Source organism: Tupaia chinensis, unplaced genomic scaffold (assembly GCF_000334495.1).
Source record: "Tupaia chinensis unplaced genomic scaffold, TupChi_1.0 Scaffold000422_1, whole genome shotgun sequence".
In the NCBI taxonomy this organism is placed as follows: domain Eukaryota; kingdom Metazoa; phylum Chordata; class Mammalia; order Scandentia; family Tupaiidae; genus Tupaia; species Tupaia belangeri.
Genome location: NW_006159927.1, coordinates 3,855,497 through 3,865,437, shown reverse-complemented (window position 1 = coordinate 3,865,437; position 9,941 = coordinate 3,855,497). Strand labels below are relative to the sequence as shown.

The 9,941-nt window shown below is 37.3% G+C and overlaps 1 long non-coding RNA gene across 1 annotated transcript in view; it reads left to right on the top strand.

Moving 5' to 3' along the window:
- The window catches only part of LOC102493154 (uncharacterized), an 83,686-nt gene extending 73,947 nt beyond the window's left edge, over positions 1-9,739 (top strand). The window contains exons 2-3 of the long non-coding RNA XR_335461.1: positions 9,328-9,398; positions 9,663-9,739. This is a non-coding gene — a long non-coding RNA (uncharacterized LOC102493154). The remainder of the gene's footprint in view (positions 1-9,327; positions 9,399-9,662) is intronic.
- The last annotated feature ends 202 nt before the right edge of the window (positions 9,740-9,941 follow it).

The following is a 9,941-nucleotide window of genomic DNA, read 5'->3' as shown; positions in this document are numbered from 1 at the left end:
TGTATAGTATTCTCAACTGGACTGGTCTGGGAAGTATTTCATGATGGGTGAAGTCTTTTAACAAGCAAAATGAGAAATAGTGACTGACTGTTTTAAAAAATTATAATAATAATAATAATTATTGGGAAATGCATGGAAAAGACATTGAATGATAAAGCGGGGAGATTGATGTCTCTGTATTGACTGACATGCATGGCATTCCCTTTTGAAAAAGCAGTGGAAGTCAATGTAAAGTTATATGTAATCCAATGTAATATAAAGAAGATTATGATGATAATTAAAAAAAAAATGATACTGATGCGGGACCAGCAGTTAGCGTAATGGCTATGTCGCTGGACTCCCATGTAGTCAACCGCGGTTCGAATCCTGGAGCCAGTGGCTTAAACTCATGCCGGGCTCATGTGTGTGCATGTCCAAGATCCTGAGAGGAGAATGGAGGAAAAGGGATTGCAGCATGGCCATTCCCCCTGGGGGGAGGTGATTTCTCGCCTTCTGTCTCTCTGTCTTTCTCTGTCTTTCTGGTGAGCACACATGCCCTATAGCAAAAACCTCTCAAAAAAAAAAAAAAAGAAAAATGATACTAATTCATGTCCACATATGCCCAAGATCCCAGGAAGAGAATGGGGGAAAAGGGATTGTGGCATGGCTATCCTAGGGGGTGATTTCTCACTTTTCCTCTCACTGTGTCTCCCTCTCTCTGGTGAGTGCACAAACCCTAAGGAAAAAAATAATTAATTAACTAAATAAATAAATGACAGGTAAAACTAAATAATTAAATGTTTGATAATACATAAATATGTGGGAAAGAAAAAGCAAGATTATTGTTAACATGAAATTTAGTGTTATGGCTAAATCTGAGGGAGAAAGAGGAGAGAAGATTGGTTAGATACCTACCCATCAGGGTTTTGAAGGTATAATAATGCCTAAGCAGAATTTGGAATGTACTAAATTCATTCTATTTTAATTTGTTATTCAAATGTATATATGCATTATGAATGCACTATAGAATGTATTACATATTTAATAGCAAGGGGATTTCTTAGAAAGAGACAAAAGAGTACAGGTTAGCTAGGGATGTTAGAAAATGCCCCTTTGTAGCTACATGGTGAGACTTCAATGATGTGGATGGAGAGACATGTCTGAGGAGAGAGTCTCTCCAGGAACAGGAAAAACAAATGTAAAATTCTATGGTTGCAAATGGGTTTGGTGGTTTTCAAAATAGGGAGGAAATCTGCAAGGCTTGAGAAAAAGTGACAGAGTGAGATGAGATTTAGGCAAAAGGAAGGAGGCAAATCACATAGAACCTTCTAGACCCGAGTTCAAGTGGCATATCTGCCTGAAGAAAAGGAAATTACTTTCCTGGTAATACTGGTTAAAAAAAAAATATCTGAGAATGTAAAGAACTTCCTGTATAATATTCACAAAAAAATCTGTGCTACGCCTTAGCATTGAAGATAATATATATGAATGTGCATTTGTATGTGTGTAGTATACACTTATGTGTATATATACATGACTTTATGAAATGATAGAAACTTTCAATATTCTTGTTTTCAGTTCTCTTTTTTAACCTTATGAGTCCAAAAACTGTGCTGTAACTTAGCTACTCTTTCTTGCTAAATCAACTCTGGGTATTATCCATTGGCTGAGTCCTTGCCATAACAGGTGTAAATTTAGTTGACATGTACCATTACTCATCCCCTTTGAAAGTCCTATCACTAGTCTTAGTTTCTTTATAATATTTAATATATATGTAGAAATATTTTTATTGCTTGTTCCAGTAAATTTAGACAGTATCTCTCAAATCTCTGAGTTACAATATTAGAATATTTTGCCAATCACACTTAAGTCTTTCAAGATTGCACTAGGATTGACTTTAAACTCAAAATCATTGTATTTGGTGATGTAATTATGTCACCAAAGTAATAATTATATTACTTTTTGCAGAGCAGGGCAGAATACCTCAATTGTATACCCTTCTCTAAGGGTTGTGTTTTGCCACTCAACAGAGAATAGCATTAGAAATAACAGCAAATGGATTTTTGTTGTTGTTATTGTGCTACTCTTAACCAATTTCACAATATCATGCCACATTTGAAGTTTCATATACTTACTTTCAAATGTAGTTTATTGTGGCTGCTGTTGTTTGTTTCTTTTCAACTTGAATTTTGACTTACTTTTATTTTAGGCAGTGACTTTATAAAGCACTTTCCCCACAATTCAGTGTTAGAAATGGTGTTTAAGGGACTAGCAGTTGGCATAAAGGCTATGTCACTGGACTCCCATGTAGTTGACCATGATTCGAGTCCCAGACCCGGTGACTTAAACTCATGCTGGCTATGTGTGCATCCGTGTCCAAATCCCGAGAGGAGAATGGAGGAGAAGGGATTGAGGCATGGCCATCCCCCATGGGGATGATTTCTCGCTGTCTCTCTGTCTCTCTCTGTCTTTCTAGCAAAAAAAAAAAAACCTCTCAGAAAAAAAAAAAGTGTTTAAGTTCATGTATTAGACCTCAGTAACCCCTTAACCAAATTATTTCACTCTGGGAAAGAATATGTGTTATTACCAGAGTGTAAAATATTTTTAGAATATTTGAAATCAAAGAAGACATCGGAACGATGTGTCACCTCAAAAGTGGATGTCCCATCCAGATTTCAAATTTCCTGTCAGAAAAATGTAGACTAAGCAACATTTTAGATTCCTTTCAGCTTGGCCAATTACATATACTACACGTAACTCCATTTTGTCAAAATGTCTTCGTTTTTTACTCTGTTACATGGATATTTTCACATTCTTTTTTCTTATGACTTGCTTCTTGTTCTTTAATGACTTCATTTGAACCCCCAAATTTCTAGGCTTTCCACAAAACTAATATCCTGGAATTTATTTTCATGGAACTCTTTCCTCAGAATGGACATAGTTGTGACAAACTTTCTGAATGCTTCCTGAATACTTAAAAATATTCTTTTGCCTCTTCTATTGAAATGATAGTTTGGCTAGACAAAATTATTGATTAAAAATTACTTATTTCTAAACATTGAAAATATTACTCTATTGTTTTTTAGCATACATATTTAGTGACAAAAGGATAGATGCCATCAAATATAGATTCTTTGTAGGTGATCCTGTTTTTTTTTTTCTTTCTTTCTCACTAAATATAAGTTAGATTTTGTTTGTTTGGTTGGTTTTTGTTTTTTGCCATAGGGGGTGTGCATTCACTGGAGGGAGACAGAGAGAGAGACAAAGTAAAATCACTCCCTAGAGAAGATGGCCATGCTGCAATCCCTTCTCCCCATTCTCCTCTCAGGATTTTGGGCATGCACACATACTCACCTGACAATATTTTCAAGCCACCAGATCCAGGACTCAAACTGTGGTCTGCCATGTGGGAATCCATTGCCTTAACCACCATGCCACCTGTTAGTACCCAAATAAGTTTTTTAAGATCTTTTATTGGGACCAGCAGTCGCTGTAATAGCTATGTCACTGGGCTCCCATGTAGTTGACCACAGTTCGAGTCCCAGACCTGGTGGCTTAAACTCATGCCAGGCGCATGTGTGTGCATGCCCAAGATCCTGAGAGGAGAATGGAGGAAAAGGGATTGTGGCGTGGCCATACCCTAGTGTGTGTGTGGGGGTGATTTCTTGCTTTCTGTCTCTCTGTCTCTCTCTTTCAGGTGAGTGCACACGCCCTATAGCAAAAGCCTTTCCAAAAATAATCATAATAATAATCTTTTATTTATCCCTGCTGATTCCAAATTTAACAATGACGTTTGTGGGTATGAGTATTTTTATAATAGTTCTGTCTTGAAAACTTACCTCTCGCTTGGGTTCTGAATAATTTTTTAATAATTTCCTCCCATCTACTTTCCTGTGATTTCTGTTCTTTCCCAAATTTCTAATTATATGATGATTCTATCTACTTAGTTAAAATCTTTTCTGTCTTAGGTTTTTTTCTCTTACATTTTCTGTGTTAAAATCTCTGAGCAACTTATGGCATCCTTTCTACTACCTTTACATATTTTCCAAGTTGAATCTTTTGCCATCATTTTATGACGTACTAAGAAAAATAGGAAATAAACAAGCTCATTATGCTTCCCTGAGTCTAAAGTTTAAATCTTCAATATTTTTACATTTATTGAAGCTTGAAATGACCTATGGCATTTCCTAAATCCATATTTTTTTAGATAGACAAATGGAGGCCTAGATGTAAAAGACACTTTCTGGCTGACACATTATTTGTTTTTTTTTGTTTTCTTTCAAATATTCCATGTCATATTTTCTTTGCTAATTGTGAAATAAACTGGTTAAAGAGTTCTCTAAGGCCTAATTTGTAAAGTTACACATCATTTCTAATACTGACTTTTGGGACACATGCTTTTTAAAGTCATCCCTGGATTAGCTTATGCCTGAACCTTTGAAATACAAGCTGTTTTCCAAAAACTGAGATTGAGTTAATTTTGAGATAGAAATATAAGATTCAGTTTTATTCAAAAGTAGATACTGCATGATATCATGTATATTCATGGTATAAGATTCCCTTCCCTTTGAGGCCAGACATCTCTTATTTTCGATGTATTAATTGTTGAATTATAACAGCCTTGTTACTAATATGAAGATTTCTTGATATCCAACATTTTTCCTAAGATACACACACACACACACATACACACACAATTAAGGGATGCTTCTCAGAGTGCCAATCAATAAGAGCAGATGAAACTGTCAGTAGATGGAGAAAATTGTGTTTATTTAGATCCTTGTGGAGAAAAGAGATATGCTCTAAAGAAAAATGTTAGAAAGTCCCTTGCAAGGACCCTTATGGAGCAGCAGAGAAACTAGTCATTTCTGATAGGCATAATTTGGTGAATTGAAGGACTTTGATATTCTTGAGCATGTGTTCTGATTACATCATATTCATACCATTGGTAAAACAGGGATTCTTCATCTCAGTGATACCTGACACTGGATAGACGTTTTTTTTTTTCTTTCTTTCTCACTAAATATAAGTTAGATTTTGTTTGTTTGGTTGGTTTTTGTTTTTTGCCATAGGGGGTGTGCATTCACTGGAGGGAGACAGAGAGAGAGACAAAGTAAAATCACTCCCTAGAGAAGATGGCCATGCTGCAATCCCTTCTCCCCATTCTCCTCTCAGGATTTTGGGCATGCACACATACTCACCTGACAATATTTTCAAGCCACCAGATCCAGGACTCAAACTGTGGTCTGCCATGTGGGAATCCATTGCCTTAACCACCATGCCACCTGTTAGTACCCAAATAAGTTTTTTAAGATCTTTTATTGGGACCAGCAGTCGCTGTAATAGCTATGTCACTGGGCTCCCATGTAGTTGACCACAGTTCGAGTCCCAGACCTGGTGGCTTAAACTCATGCCAGGCGCATGTGTGTGCATGCCCAAGATCCTGAGAGGAGAATGGAGGAAAAGGGATTGTGGCGTGGCCATACCCTAGTGTGTGTGTGGGGGTGATTTCTTGCTTTCTGTCTCTCTGTCTCTCTCTTTCAGGTGAGTGCACACGCCCTATAGCAAAAGCCTTTCCAAAAATAATCATAATAATAATCTTTTATTTATCCCTGCTGATTCCAAATTTAACAATGACGTTTGTGGGTATGAGTATTTTTATAATAGCTCTGTCTTGAAAACTTACCTCTCGCTTGGGTTCTGAATAATTTTTTAATAATTTCCTCCCATCTACTTTCCTGTGATTTCTGTTCTTTCCCAAATTTCTAATTATATGATGATTCTATCTACTTAGTTAAAATCTTTTCTGTCTTAGGTTTTTTTCTCTTACATTTTCTGTGTTAAAATCTCTGAGCAACTTATGGCATCCTTTCTACTACCTTTACATATTTTCCAAGTTGAATCTTTTGCCATCATTTTATGACGTACTAAGAAAAATAGGAAATAAACAAGCTCATTATGCTTCCCTGAGTCTAAAGTTTAAATCTTCAATATTTTTACATTTATTGAAGCTTGAAATGACCTATGGCATTTCCTAAATCCATATTTTTTTAGATAGACAAATGGAGGCCTAGATGTAAAAGACACTTTCTGGCTGACACATTATTTGTTTTTTTTTGTTTTCTTTCAAATATTCCATGTCATATTTTCTTTGCTAATTGTGAAATAAACTGGTTAAAAAGTTCTCTAAGGCCTAATTTGTAAAGTTACACATCATTTCTAATACTGACTTTTGGGACACATGCTTTTTAAAGTCATCCCTGGATTAGCTTATGCCTGAACCTTTGAAATACAAGCTGTTTTCCAAAAACTGAGATTGAGTTAATTTTGAGATAGAAATATAAGATTCAGTTTTATTCAAAAGTAGATACTGCATGATATCATGTATATTCATGGTATAAGATTCCCTTCCCTTTGAGGCCAGACATCTCTTATTTTCGATGTATTAATTGTTGAATTATAACAGCCTTGTTACTAATATGAAGATTTCTTGATATCCAACATTTTTCCTAAGATACACACACACACACACATACACACACAATTAAGGGATGCTTCTCAGAGTGCCAATCAATAAGAGCAGATGAAACTGTCAGTAGATGGAGAAAATTGTGTTTATTTAGATCCTTGTGGAGAAAAGAGATATGCTCTAAAGAAAAATGTTAGAAAGTCCCTTGCAAGGACCCTTATGGAGCAGCAGAGAAACTAGTCATTTCTGATAGGCATAATTTGGTGAATTGAAGGACTTTGATATTCTTGAGCATGTGTTCTGATTACATCATATTCATACCATTGGTAAAACAGGGATTCTTCATCTCAGTGATACCTGACACTGGATAGACGAGATTAACAGTGTTTTATTAGTTATATTACTTACAATGTGGGGAAGGCAAACACAACACGCCATGCAAAGTCACACAGTGGTGGCACTCAAGGGCAATATGAAGTATCTGGGTCTGTGGGAAACAGGTTTGTAGAGGTGCTCCCTGGTTCCTACAGGAGGATGTAATTGGCTTATTTGAATAATTTCACAGGCTATTGGGGAAGTAAAACCCATGAGGCTGAAGACAGCTAGTCAACCTGATAGGGAAATTGGCTGAGTGGCAACATTTTCTCACAGGGTGGGAAGCATATCAGGCAAAAAAGCTGATAGGGTGAGGGCACTCACAGTGACAACTTTAGGATCTCATGTAACTCAAAGATGCCTAAAATTGAAATCTAGGTGTTAAGATATAGCAAGGTATAGAAGCTGGGACCCAAGCTTGGAATGGGAGAAACTGATCACAACCACAAGGGTGTTGCTTTTCCAATCTGTTCACTCAGTCCAGAGCTCCTTCTCAAAATGAATGTTTAACATGCTATTATGAACTAGGTCATTGTCTCCCAAATTTCATATGTTGAAGTCCTAACTCCCAATGTGATGATATTTGGAGGCAGAGTCTTTAGGGAGGTAAAGGTTTAATGAGGTCACAAAGGTGGCCTTTATCTTCCTGTCCTCATAGGAAGAAGAAGAGATACCAGATCTCTCTCCCTTTCTCCATGCACACAGAGAAAAGACCATTTGAGGTCACAGCAAGAAGGTGACATCTTTCCAAGAAGTCAGAGAGATTGCAGCAGAAACTACCTAATAAGTTCCTTGATTTTGGACTTGTAACTTCCAGAACTGTGAGAAAATGAGTTTCTGCTTAAGCCAGTTGATGTGTGGAACTGTGTTATAGTGTCCTGAACTGACTAATACATATTTTGGAACTAATAAATGGGGTGCTGAAAAATTAATGAGGAGCAGTAGATGGCGTAATGATTTTGTTGCTGGATTCACATGTAGTCAATCACAGTTCAAGTCCCGTACCCATGAAGTTGCAAGTGGAAATGAAGAACATGTTATTGGAAAAAGAGCAATTCTCGTGATCAAGTGGCAAATATCTTGACTGAATTGCTCTTTTAAAAATTTTGTAGAAAGCAGAACTTGGGAATGGTGAAATTTGATATTTAGCTGAAAAAAAAATCTCTAAGCAAAGAGTGCAAGATGTGGCCTGACTTTTCCTTACTACTCATAGTACACAAGAAAGGAGTGAGAGGAACAAGACAAATTGAAGGCATCATTAGGTAAAAAGAACCAGAAATTGAAGATGTGGGAAATTCTTATCCTATTCCTATTGTGAAAATTGAAAATTGTGTTCTGGTTAGAACACCAAGGGTGGAATCAGCAGATGGCATAAGGTTACATTGCTGGACTCTCACATAGTTGACCACAGTTCGAGTCCTGGACCCGGTGGCTTAAAACTCAAACAAGGCGCATATACGTGCATGCCCAAAATTGCAAGAGGAGGATGGAGGAGAAGGGACTGTAGCATGGCCATCCCCACTGGGAGGTTATTTCTCGCTTTCTGTTTATGTATCCAAAAGTGCAAGTGCCCTATAGCAAAACAAAGCAACGACAACAACAGTATGACTAGATAATTGATCTTTTAAGAAATTATGATTTTAATAGCCATCTCAACAGAAGACAGGAATAAAGATGAAATTATACCAGCAGAACCACACTGTACTGCCAGTTTAACCAAAAGAAGACCAAAAAAATGAAGTGGGATGAAGAAAGGCTATTGTACGGTTTTGAACATGCAGTATCCTTCAAGAAAAGAGAAAAAAATGACCCCAAAGACAATTAAGAGATCATAAGACTACACTCCCACCACGAATCCAGGAGGGAAAGGCTATATCCTTTTCAATTTTAGGAGGAGGGTCCACCTCCTTGGTTTCAGAGTGCTAAGCTTCCCCACCTAGGGCTTCAACAAGCAAGGCCACTGTGCAGAATCAGGCCTCTGAGTGACTCCAGTGGGTACATAAGACAGAGAACCAAGTCAAAAAGTTCTCTTGAGCCTGATACTCTAATGGAATATGCCTTGCTAGGTTTGGGACTTGATTGGTACTCATCATTCTCTTTTTTTGTAATTTACCAGCGCATTCATTGAAAGAGAGAGAACTCCCAGAGAGCATGGTCATACCACAATGCCTTCTCCATGTCTTCTGCCTTTCAGGATTTGGGGCACACATATACATGTGCCCAGTGTGCTTCTGAAGCTTGGTGTGTTTCTCAAGCACTGAGTGTGAGACTCAACTGTGCAGTTGGCCATGTGGGTTTAAGCCACCTTAACCACCATACCTCTGCTGGCCTCACCCTTAGCTTTTTCTGTGTTATCAATTATGGAACATAATTATCTGTCCTATACCTGTCCAACCATTGTATTTTAGAAGCACATAACCTGTCTTGTTTCACAGGGTCACAGCTGGTAAAGAAATTTGCCTCAGGGTGAATCATGCCTCAAATTTTATCTATTTTTGATGTAGATATTTAAATGAACTCTGAACTTGGAGTTGATACTGGGATGTGTTGAAACTTCAGAAACTACTGGGGAGAAGTAAGTGTATTTTACATATTTTACATATGAAAAGAACATGAATTTGGGTAGCCTACAAGGTGGAATGTTATAAACTGAATTATGTCCTCCCATTCATCTGTTGAACTCTAACCCCCAATCCAACTATATGTATAGATAAGATCTTTAGGAAGATAATTAAGGGTAAGTGTGATCCTAAGGATGAGAACCTCATCTCATACGATGAGGATCCTTATAAGACAAGGAAAAACACACTACAGATGTCACTTTTCTTTCCCTCCACAGAGAGGAAAAGCCATGTGAAGACATAGTGAGAAGGTGGTCAGAGAGAGGCCTCACCAGATACCAACTCCAATAACCAACCCCGGCTTTGAACCTCTAGAGTTGTGAGAAAATAAATGTTTGTTGTTTAAGCCAACAACATTGTTTAGTATGAACAGCCTGAACAAAGACCATATTAAATAAAAGTCAGTCCAAGTGCAAACTTCTTAGTTACTGACAGAACACTTACGCTTCATCTGGCCTATGCACATACTCTTCCCATTTACCCTTTAAACCACAATT